General features: G+C 40.8%; 1 long non-coding RNA gene across 1 annotated transcript; it reads left to right on the plus strand.

The window, feature by feature from the left end:
• Positions 1–1,971: 1,971 nt before the first annotated feature.
• On the plus strand, positions 1,972–10,939 carry LOC125485197. The gene is made up of 2 exons (XR_007263938.1): positions 1,972–2,808; positions 8,741–10,939. It is a non-coding gene; the product is annotated as an uncharacterized LOC125485197 (long non-coding RNA).
• Positions 10,940–12,448: the final 1,509 nt, after the last annotated feature.

Consider the following 12,448-nt stretch of genomic DNA (forward strand, 5'->3'; position numbering starts at 1 on the left):
TGACATTTCGGGCCTAGACCCTTCATCAGAAAAGCTTTTCTGATGAAGGGTCTAGGCCCGAAACGTCAGCCTCTCTGCTCCTATAATGCTGCTTGGCCTGCTGTGTTCATCCAGCCCTGCACCTTGTTGTCTCGGATTCTCCAGCATCTGCAATTCCTACTATCTCTGATTCAATATTACCAAGGGCAGTTAAGAGTCAACCATATTACAGTGGGTCAAGAGTTATGTGTAGGCCAAATTCAGCATGAACTGCTGCTTTCCTCCCCTTATAAATATCAGGAAACCAGACAATTTTTCATGTTTCCATTACAACAACTGTTTTGATTACAGATGACTCTGATGAAGAAACGTTAGCTTGCTCTCTCTATATGGATGCTGTCTGACTTGCTGTGATCTCCAGCATTTCAGTTTTCTGTACAGATTCCAACATCTGCAGTAATTTGTTCTTACTGTTATTACATCTGCCATATTTGGATTCAACCCATATCTCCAGAACATTAGCCTGGGATTGTACATTACTAGTGCAGTGATATTATCACAATGCCACCACCTGACAACAGCTGAAGGTTTCAAATCCCCCTTCCCAAGGTGCCAGATTCAAAATAAGAGAGGAAAGAGAAAATCCAAGTCATAAAAATAATGAGGTCATTCTTTCATGGAATCATACAGTACAGAAGAGGCCCTTTGACCCATCCAACCTGTGCTTGAGGTCAAGATGAAGGTCATTGCTTCTCCACTGACATCAAAATTCAGCTGTTGACTCTGTTACTCTATCCACAAATGCTGCCTGACCTCTTGAGCATTTCCAATATTTCAGATGTCCCACACCCACGGTATTTTGTGTCTTTTTTCCTGTAAAAAGGCTTGTCTTTTACAAACTTTTCCTTTGACAACCCTGGCAACGGATCTACTCATTTCAGATACCATCCACCTTCAGCTGTTTCCCATGCTGCCAAATGTTTTAAATCAGAAATGACGGATTGACATTTGCGAGCCATATCCTGGTATTTATACCCATCGCTCCCTGTGGCAGAGTCTGTGCCTGGGATAAGGGGCTGGGTTTCGTGGGGCTAATACTGTGGGATGACTTGCAAGCCGACCCCTGAAAACGAACCACGAGTGTTCGTGAAAAAAGAACCACCTTTTAAAAAAGATGTTAATTGATCTATTAGTTCCCATACTTTTAGTTTTTCTTACAATTACTTAAATTTAGTTTACGATGAAATGCAGTGTAAGATTTGAGCATTTTAAACAATTATTAAGAATACAGGAGTAGGCCATTCGGTCCCTCGGCTCCGTTCCGCTCCTCGATTGGAAGTACATCTCCAATTTCGAAACTTCGCCTGTCGAAACTGTCCCAGTTCAGTTCAGGGTTGCAATTAGATTGGAAAATCATTTTTTAAAAAATGCTTCGTTGTCTTTCAATTGCAACTACCAAATCACAGCCTCTAGAATGTATGAATAGAAAGGGGTCAGTTCTAAACAGGCGAATACAAAGGTAATAATATCAAAGACTATCGTTTTCCTTATCTACACCGTGGCCGAGGAGTATGGGGTATTATTTGCTTCCTCACATAACTGACTTTGCCAAAACATCGTTCAACCTCAACAATAAAAGCAGGACTCGTAACAGCTCCGGCCTTTTCACCCTCTCTGTCTTTGTGCAGGAAGGAGGGAGGTCGCTCGATCGATGCAAGTTTCGATCACGGTAGTGCGAATATATACAGCAACATCGTTTGCTGCTTGGTGAAAACCCAAACAGACAATGCTGAACAGATCGCAGGCAGCAGGAGCAAATGTTTCTGCAGAAATGTAAAAGGGCTCCACGAGCGCTGCCAGAGCTCGAGGGGGATCGCGCGACACACGGAGGCGTCTCATTGCTGGAACACAGCGGGGAAGCTGTCCGCCGATTCCATTCACCGGGGAGAAATGGTCTCATTGCAGGTTTTATTGAACGGATCGTACGTTTTATTTCAAACTGGGGCCTAATGAAAGTAGAATACTTGACAACGTTTGCAACGAGTCGCAGTCTGCTTGCTAATAGTAGCTGTTTTTTTTTTAAACTTTTGCAATGTGAAGCTGGTTCCCCACCCCCGAGTGAGGGTTGGAATGGAGCCGGCCCCGGGTTTGGAACGAGCTGAGGTGGGTGGGGGCGGGGGAGGTTCTCACAGCCGTTAAAGTCGGCCCCGAGCTCGAGATCACTGAGCAGGTTTACAGGGTGATTTAACGGTTAAAGCAGATTCATAGCTATTCCCCGTTAAAAGAAAGGCTGAGGAAATGTCGCCGGCAAAAGACACGTGAAGATGTGCCTGTCGGCTACGGGAGCAACGATGCCGACCGGGATTGAAGCAAGATCAAGATCAGACTGAAAGCTGTGAGCCAGCACTAAAATCTTGGAAGCCAGTTCAGACAAACTGTTAGCCCTGTTCACTAGAATAACCGCAGATTAGGTAACAGGAGGCTCCAGCGCTGTTTATATTAGAATTTTTTTAAATCACTGCTGAAAGTGTCAATTAAGTACTACAGTCCATTTGAATTGAAGTTTCCTTGCAGTAAGTGACACCGCTGGTAATAGCAGATTCGCACCGATTTCGTTTTTGAAATAAACTCTTAATCCTCCACTTGAATCAGGCACTTGTGTTGCAGGAGTGCTGTTGGTGAGTAAGAACCCTCACTTGATAACATCGGGAGACGAAGGCAGCAGTGATTCTTCCTGCTCAGTTGCTGTCAACGATCTAATGCAATAGCACTACAAATATGGGTTCTTAGCTGGATAAGAAGCAAGAAGCTTCATAGAGTTCTGACCTGGTAAGTTGTATATTATTGGTACTTCAAATATGTGCAGTGTTACTGAGCTGGCAATAACGGTTTTAAAACCATGACTCTTTACAATCTATTCTTCAGCTATTTGGTGCTCCAGCAGGGACCGCATATGTACTTTGTATCGGTAAAATCGAAATTCTACTTATGTAGAGTTCTTTATCATTTAGATTGAAGGGTCAGCTGTATGGTCATCTTTGGCGGACATAATCGAGGCCAGACTGCCCCGAAATCACGTTTACCAAAACAGCAGGTCTTCTGCCCGTGACAAACAAAACAAGATGAAACGTTCAGACTTCGATTTCAATTTCCATCCTTGTTTTCCAGTCCCGCCATAACCTTGTGCCTTCCATCTGTGTCATCACCTCTAGTCCTACTGACCTTTAAAGATATCCAATTATGACCTGTCGGTTATCCCCAGTTTTAATCACCCTGTATTGACGGTTGTACCTTCAGTTGTCACAAATCTAATCTCTAAATTCACTTGCTAGATCCCAACACTTCTCCTTCTTGTAAGGTGTCCATTTAAAACCTACAATTGTTTTGGCCAGCTGCTCCAATGTCTGTTTAGGTGGCTTAATGTCACCTTTCCTCTATCTCCAATATTTGCATGCATTTTGAATCTCTGGAATTAAACTGACGGTATGTACAATTACGGACTTCTAAATTTGTGTCAACGGACCTTTGATATAAGATTATAACAGATAAAGTTTGCATTTTCCATTGTATCTTGTTCTATATGGAGTTTATATTCCATATGAAAACCCAGTGAAGACTTTTCTATTAACTGGTGCCACTAGTTTTTCTAACCACAAGCCACAATCCCATTTATGTTGTCCCTCTGGAACTTAAATCTGGTATAAACAATCTCTCTCTTCTCTACAACTGAATCCTAGACTTAGTAAATCCATCACACATATTGTGGGTTAATAATTTCTTTTTTGTGTAACTACGCATTTGTTTCAAATTGTGCATTTGTTGGGGATTGAATTGTATTGGATTCAGGCCAGGAAAACTGAAAATTTCAAAACTGAGATTGCTAGATTTTAGTTAAGGGATATAGAATCAAGGAGTTAAGATATAAGTTAACCATGATCCAACCGAATATGGAACATTCACATTGGCTTGATCACCTACAGATCATATCCACAGCTTGACCCTCCCCATTTTAGCAGTTTCCAACCTCACAACGTGCCCCATTACTCAGCAGTGCATTCAGTTTTTCAGATTCTAAACTCGTAGTTTCTGCTTTACCTTTCCCCAATGTTGGTTAATGTGTTTGTGTCCCAAATTCTGGAAATCCCTCCCTAAACCTCTCTGCCTGCTCACAACCCTCTGCTCTTTTAGGATCCACTTTAATACCTGAAAATTTTCAAGCTTCTAGTCTCATCCATTTTACATTTATTTATTTTGTTCCACTAAATAATGACTCACCTGGGGATCTTTCACAATGTCCAAAAATGCTTCGTATTGCAAATAACGGTGTGGTAAATAAGTATGCATGATCAGTTCTGACAAAAAAAAAGTAAAGCTTAAAAGCACTTGTAAAAATTGCACACCATTTAATTGTGGAATTTGATGTAATTATTGTAAACAAATGTTCCTGGGATGTTAGCACTTACATGTCATGACATCTGAGTTTGAATTAAACTGCATATCATTTGAGTTGCCATGAATAATGCTACATAAGATCAGCTTGTCATCAAATTGGTGCCTACAAAATCTTCACTACAGATGCAAAGATACGTATCAGAAATAACTACTTGACGTAAGAAAATTATATGCAACCGGTTGGTACAAATTTCTTATTTGCAAGGAAGTGATAAATCAGAACTCCTTAACTGAATTGTATTAAATTGCCAACAAAAATAGCGTGCACTAAATCAATTAAATTACAATGAGGAAAGCTGCTGGGATTTCTTTTTTAATATTCAGGATTCAGAATGAGAAAGTATATACTAACATAGATTCAATTCACGGATTCCTGGGATAAAGGGATTATTTAATAAGGAAGTGTTGAGCAAACACTTATATCCATTAGTGTTTAGAAGAAGGAAAGATACTCTTATTGAAACATATATAGCCCTGAGAAGCATTTACAGAATGGATGCTGAGAGGATGCTTTACCTTGTGAGAAAGACTAGAAAAAGGGGTTGCAATATAAAAATAAGTGATCTGAATTTAAAATGGAGACTTTTATCTTAGAGGCTTGTTGATCTGTGGAATTCTGTTCCCTAGAGAGCAGTGGAGGTAGGATCAATTAATATTTTTAAGGCTGAGTTGGATAGATTCTTGACTGGACTCAAAGGTTTTAGAGGACAACAAAAATGTAACCCATAAAACCATAAGATATAGGAACAAAAGCAGGCCATATAGCCCATGGAGTCTACTCTGCCATTCAACGAAATCATGGCTGATCTGATCATCTTCAACTCTACTTTCTTGCCTTTTTCCCATAACCTTTAATTGCCTTCCTGGTTTAAAAACTGTCTGTTTCAGCCCTGAATATACCTAATGACCAAACCTGTACAGCCAGCTACAGTAAAGAATTCCATGGATTCACTACTTTCTGAGAGAAGAAATTCCTCCTCATTCCCATCTCTACTCTGAGATTATGGCTTCTTGTCCTAGACACTCCCACAAGGTGAAACAACCTCCCTGCATCTACTCTGTCAACTCCCCAAAAATCTTCGATGTTTCAGTAAGGTCTACTCTTGTCCTTCTAAAGTCCAGTGAATACAAGCCCTATCTACTCAATCAGTCCTCAGAAAACAGCCCCTCTACATCCTGCATCAACTTAGTGAGGCTTGTCTGGACTGCCTCCAATGACAGGGTATCTCTCCTTAGAGAGAAGGCCGAAAACTGTTCAGAGTATTCCAGCTGTGGTCTGACTATTGCCTTGTATAGTTTTAGCAAGATTCCCTATTTTTATATTCTATTCCCTTTTACCTTTCCTATTACCTTCTGAACTTGCATGTTAGCTTTTTGAGGTTTATTGCCGTGGACTGCAGATTCATTTGTGTTGTAGAAACATAGAGAGTAGGAGCAAGATTAGGCCATTCGGCCCATTGAGCCTTCTCTGCCATTCATTATGGTCATGGCTGATCATCTAACTTAATAATCCGTTCCTGCTTCTCCCCCATATCCTTTGATCTCCTTAGCCTCGAGTGCTTCATCCAGCTCCTTCTTTAATTAGTACAGTGTTTTGGCCTCGACTGCTTTCTACGATACCAGAGTCCACAGGCTCACCACTTGTAGATGAAGAAATTTTTCCTTTTCACAGTCCTAAGTGGTTTACCCTGTACCCTTAGATTATGAGCCCTGGTTCTGGACTTCCTTGCCATTGGGAAGATCCTTCCTGCATCTACCCTGACTAATTGCTGTTAAAATTTTATAGGTTTCTATGAGATAACCCTGTCATTGTTCTGAACTCCAGCAAATATAATCCCAACTGATTCAACCTCTCCTCCTACATCAGTCGTGCCATCTCAGGAGTCAGTGTAGTAAACCTTTGTACTCTCTCTGTAGCAAGAACATCCTTCCTCAGAGAAAGAGACCAAAATTGCACACAGTATTCCAGATGTGATCTCACCAAGGCCCTGTGTAATTGAAACAAGACATCCTTGTTCCTGTATCCTCTTGCTATGGAGGCTGAAATACCATTTACCTTCTTGTGTGGCTGCTGCAGCTGCATGTTTACATTCAGTGACTGGTGCCCGAGGACAGCCAAGTCTCTTTGCACATCCCCGTCTCTCAATTTATAGCCATCAGATAATCTGCCTTCCAGTTTTTGCTCTCAAAGTGGATAACCTCACATTTATCCACATTATTTGGCATCTGCCCACATATTTGCTATGCAATTGCTCATTCACTCAGCTTGTCCAAATCAAATTGAAGCATCTGCATTCTCGTCAAAGATGACCGTCCCATTCAGCTTAACATCAACTGCAAATTTGGAGGCATTACATTCAGTTCCCTCATCTAAATCATGACTGTGTATTGTGAATTGCTGGGGTCCAAGCACTGATCCCTGGGGTCCCTCACTAGTCACTGCCTGCCATTCAGAAAAGGACCCATTTATTCCTACTGTTTGTTTTCTGCCTGCGACCCAGTTTCCTATCCATCTCCAGACACTACTCGCATCCCGTGCACTTTAATATTACGCACTAATCTGTTAATTGCAATTCTGATGAAAACCTTCTGAAAGTCCAAATAAAGCACATTAACTCTGTTATATTCTCGAAGTATTTCAGTAGATTTATTAAGCATGATTCAATTTCCATAAATCCATGCTGATGTTGTCCAATCCTGCCACTGTTTTCCAAGGGCTTAGCCAATAAATCTTTCATAATGGAGTCTAGCATTTTCTCCACTACGTTTTGTCTCTGCCTCCCTTTTGAAATAGTGGGGTTACATTAACTACCCTAAAATCTGTATCAATTGTTCCAAAATCCATAGAATCTTAGAAGTTGACCACCCAATGCATCCACTATTTCTAGAGTCACTTCCTTAAGTACTCTGGGATGTAGATTATCAGACCTTGGGAATTTATTGGCCTTTAATCCCATTAATTTCCCCAACACCATTTTCCTACTAATACTGAATTCCTTCAGTTCCTCCCTCTCACTGAACCCTGTGTTCCCCAACATTTCTGGTATTTTATTTGTACCCTCCTTTATGAACACAGGGGGGGATCTAATTGAAACTTACAGAATACTGAATGGCCTGGACGGAGTGGATGTTGGGAAGATGCTTCCATTGGTAGGAGAGACTAGAACCCGAGGGCACAGCCTTCGAGTACAAGGAAGATCATTTAGAACGGAGATAAGGAGAAACTTCTTCAGCCAGAGAGTCGTGAATCTATGGAATTCACTGCCACAGAAGTCTGTGGAGGCCAGGTCATTGAGTACATTTAAGACTGAGATAGATAGGTTCTTGATTATCAAAGGGATCAAGGGTTACGGGGAGAAAGCGGGAGAATGGGGTTGAGGAACTTATCAGCCATGATTGAATAGCGGAGCAGACTCGATGGGCCGAATGGCCTAATTTCTGCTCCTATGTCTATAGTCTTATTTAGTTTGTTGGCTATTTCTTTGTTCTCCATTTTGTTTAGTCTTTCTCCATTTAAATAATACTAAATTCTTTATTCTTCCTGTCAGAGTGCATAACCTTGTAATTTCCACATTAGATGCAATCTACCAAGTTTTTGCCCAATCGCTTAACCTTTCTATATCCTTCTGTGGATTCTTTGTGACATCATCACCACTTTTGTGTCATCTGCAAACTTGGTGATTAAACATTCATTTTCCTTGACCAGGTCATCAGTACGTCTTGCAAATAATTATGCCCCAATACTGATCCGTGCGGCACACTACTAGTTACAGGTTGCTATCTAGTCACAGAAAACCACAATAAGATCAGCAAGGATCTTAGCAGATGACAGAGTGTGCACAAGGGGCTGAATGGCTTAATCCTGTTCCTAAGTCAGATATTCACATGTCAAATCTGGCTAGAGATTTCATAATTCATTATTTGAGTGAACATGTCTATAGAATTACATTTTATCTAAATGTCTTCATTATTATTTTCAGATAAAGAATTTTTGAATGGTCAAGACAGATTTGATATTCTTTCCAGAGGCAGCACATTTTTTAGTGAAAGGTGTTTACCTATGTTTATAACTCCAAGGATATCACGGTTTAGAGAATTATGAAGTATGTTTCATTATGATTTTCTTAGTATAACTAGTAACTTGTCTTGGATACAACTGCATTTAAAATTTAGTTTTTCCAAATAATTGCAAAATGCACTGGTGTTATGAACAAGGTAGTTATAATACTATAGATTTTGTAAGAAGCTAATTTTTTGACACGTTTACACAAGGAACCTTAAAGGAAATAGTCATCTGACTTTTCTTAAGGGTTCAACTGTGATCAACCAGATGGAGGAACCATACTGTAACTATCTCAAGAGGGATCACAAAAGACATTTGAAATTCAGTGAGCTTCAGAAAACAGAACTGAGTCTTCAAAAGGTGTGAAAACCCCTTGGCTTCTGAGAGAATAAGAGAAAAGCAGCTTCTTTAAAGGACCTCAACTTAATTCACTTTTTGTTTTCTTGGAACAATGATACATTTAAATTTACGGAGCAGCCATTTCCAGTGTTGTACAGAATTAAGTGCATCTTGGGACAGCTATTATGTGCATAGACCCCATTGGAACTCACAAAGACAGCGCATCCTTCAGCTGCAATAACTGTACAGTATGCAGAATAAACAGAAATTGCTCAGCAGGTCTGGCAGCATCTGTGGAGAGAACAACAGAATTAACCTTGTAAGTCCAGTGACCCTTCTTCAGAACTGAAAACAGCAAGGAAGAGGTGGTATTCATGCTGATGACTGGGCTGGGGGAGAGACAAGTGCAGATATTGTCAGGAGGGAAAGAGAGAGAGGGAAAAGAAAAGGGAAAGAGACAAGGGGATTGTTGGTAATAAGCCAGGGAAGAAAACAAGCTGAATAGGTGATAACAGGCTGTATGAGTGGTTGAAAATAGGTTTCCTATGCTAATAGCAACCCGTATAGGACAGGATTTGGGATTGTGGGGGTTGGAATCAAACAGAGGGATGTGCTCATGCTGTGAAATTCTTCAACTTAGTGTTGAGTCCTGAGGGCTCTGAGGCACTAAGGTGGAAGATGAGATATTGTTTGTCCAGCTTGCAATAAACATTGCTGGAGCACTGCAGTGGGCCTGAGGCAGAAATGTTTGCATGGGGACATGGTGGTGTGTTGAACTGTCAGGTAACTGGAAGCTTGCGGTTATTTTTATTGATAGAGCAGAGGTGTTCGATAAAACAGCCATCCAATCTGCATTTTGTCTTCCCACTGTAGAGGAGATTGCATTGTGAACAATGAATACAGTAGACTGGATTGAATGAAGTGCAGGTAAATTACTGCTGGAAATTTTGTCTGTGGTCTTGGATGGTGAAGAAGGAGAAATTGATGGACAAGTGCGCCACCTTCTGTAATTGCATGGGAAAGTGCCACAGGGGCGAGAAAGTTTTGGGGTGTGGAAGTTGAGCCATCTCTCTGCATCCAGTAGTTAAAGTGCAATAAAGAACTAAGCAAAAAGGTCCTTCATTCACTCCCTAAAGATGCTTATCCTACTGCGTTTACCTACAGATGCAAATTCAGACTATTCAACTCCAGAATCCATTGCAGCTATTGAACACAACTCTTCATCTTCAACCTTTCACTCCAGAGACAGTTTTATTTATTTCAAAAAATTACTTGATTCATAAATTATCTATAAGTAAATACATGTACAAAGCAGTTCAGTACAGACTTTGCAAAACATTCCTCATTAGAGCTTCAATCCAGTTGCAACAAAAAGGCTTTCTCTAAACAAGAAAGGAAACAATTGGCATTTTCATTAAGGTTAATAGAGGATCTCAAAACTTAACACACCCTCGTAATATGTTGACAAAAGGAACTTAAACGGTGGCCTCTCCCGACTGCATCGTGGCAGCAGCTGCCCCAAGCTTTAGTGCGTCCCTCAGCACATAGTCGTGGACCTTGGAATGTGCCAGTCTGCAAAACTTGGTCGAGGTGAACTTTTGCAATGAAAGACCACAGCATCTTTTACCGAGTTGGTGGTCTTCCAGGTGCAGTCAATGTTTGACTCTGTAACTCCAGACAACACTTCAACTGCAAGTCAGGGACCCACGACAATATCTTAAAGGACGGAATTGAATTTCAACTTTATTAGTATTCTTGATCCTTTTCTGTGTTTCATTTTTCTGTATATTTGGTTAATAATTTTATTACTTTTAGTTAAGCAACTTGCAGCAATGTTTTATACTAAAATAATATTTAAAGTGTTAGAAATTCCTTAAGACCAAAGTTTTATTCCTGGTTATTTTTAAATTAAAGCAAATTAAAATTCTGAAAGTTTAAAATTCAGCTATACAAACTCATTCTCAGCTCATTAATCACTTTGAGCAAAAACACTGTATGGGTTCTTCACAGCTGTGGTGTGGATGTTGAAAAGTATTTCACTTAACTTTGTTTCTATCAAGTATTTTATAATTATCTCTGGAAACAGATAAAACCTAGACACTCTAATCATTCGAGTCTGTCTTGTTTAGTGAAAAATAAGAAGTATTTACATAAAGATTAGTTTGTACAGCTATTAGTGAGCTCCTGTATTGTCTAATTCTTCTTCTGACTGATGTTAACTAGTAGAAACACAGTGTTTATCACAAGGTAAACAATGTTGAAACACTTTTTTAGATCTCCACAGTTCTTGCTGCAGTGAAATTATTTCCCTCACCTTCACCGGTACCAATGACTGTATCCTCTCGTTCGTAGTAACATGAATATATGCTGCATCTCTTCCATTGTTTGCTATGCTCCCAGGTTAATTAAAGGCCTTCAGACAGACATGCATTCTCTCTATTCTGAATGAGTTATCCTTGAAGCCCCACCTTTCTATTGTCTTCTTTACCACTCCCACATCTCTTCCACACCGCAGCTTCCTGGAAGAGTTAGAAAAGGTGCAGAACTATAGACAATTTCATGAATCAGTGGCTTCACCCTTCAGCAATGTTCGGGAAAGTTGCTGGAAGCCAAAATTGGTTGCTGTCTTTGCTACATCTGAAGTCGCCACCTGCTTCAAGAAGACCACCATCATCACAGAAAACACATGCAACACCCCTGATTGACTACTGCGGTGGCTGTGACCTCCATAATCATGAAGTGCTTAGAGAGATTAGTCATGGCCCACATCAACTCCAGCCCCCAACCTGCCTCGATCCCCTGAAATTTGCAAACCGGTGAAAACAAGATGCCATTTAACCTAGCCCTACACTCTTCCTTGGAACATCGGGATAACAAGGACACCTACTTTAGGCTCCTACTCAACAACTACAGCTCCACATTCAACAGCATAATCCCTACCAGACTAATCTCAAAACTCCGAGACCTAGGTCTCAGCTCCACCCTTTGCAACTGGATCCTCAGCATCCTGACCCACTAACAGCAATCAGTGAAGATAGACAACAGCACCTCCTCCATGATAATCTGCAACACTGGCGCCCTGTAATGATGCGTACTCAGCCCCATACTGTGCACCCGCAAAACTGTGTAGCCAAAGTTTGTTCAAACGTCATCCGCAAGTTTGCTGACAGCACCACTGTTATAGGCCAAATATCAAACAATGATGAGTCAGAATGCAGGAAGGAGATAAAGTGCTTGGTATCATGGTGCAATGATAACAATCTCTCTCAACGTCAGCAAAACAAAAGGACTGATCATTCCTTTCAGGAAGAAAGGAGGAAGACATGCCCGTAACTACAACAATGGAGTTGAGGTGGAGAGGGTCTAAAGCATCAAGTTCCTAGGAGTGACAATAACCAACCATCTGTCCTGGACCTTCCATGTAGATGCGATGGTCAAAAAGGCACAACAACGCCTCTTCCTCAGGAGGCCTAGGAAATTTAGCATGTCCATTATGACCGTCACCAACCTTTACATATGCACCATGGAAAGCCTTCTATCTGGATGCATAACAGCTTGGTACAGCAACTGAGATAACAAGGTGTAGAGCTGGATGAACACAGCAGGCCAAGCAGC

The sequence above is a fragment of the Rhincodon typus genome, chromosome 2 (assembly GCF_021869965.1).
Source record: "Rhincodon typus isolate 14 chromosome 2, sRhiTyp1.1, whole genome shotgun sequence".
Classification (NCBI taxonomy): Eukaryota; Metazoa; Chordata; class Chondrichthyes; order Orectolobiformes; family Rhincodontidae; genus Rhincodon; species Rhincodon typus.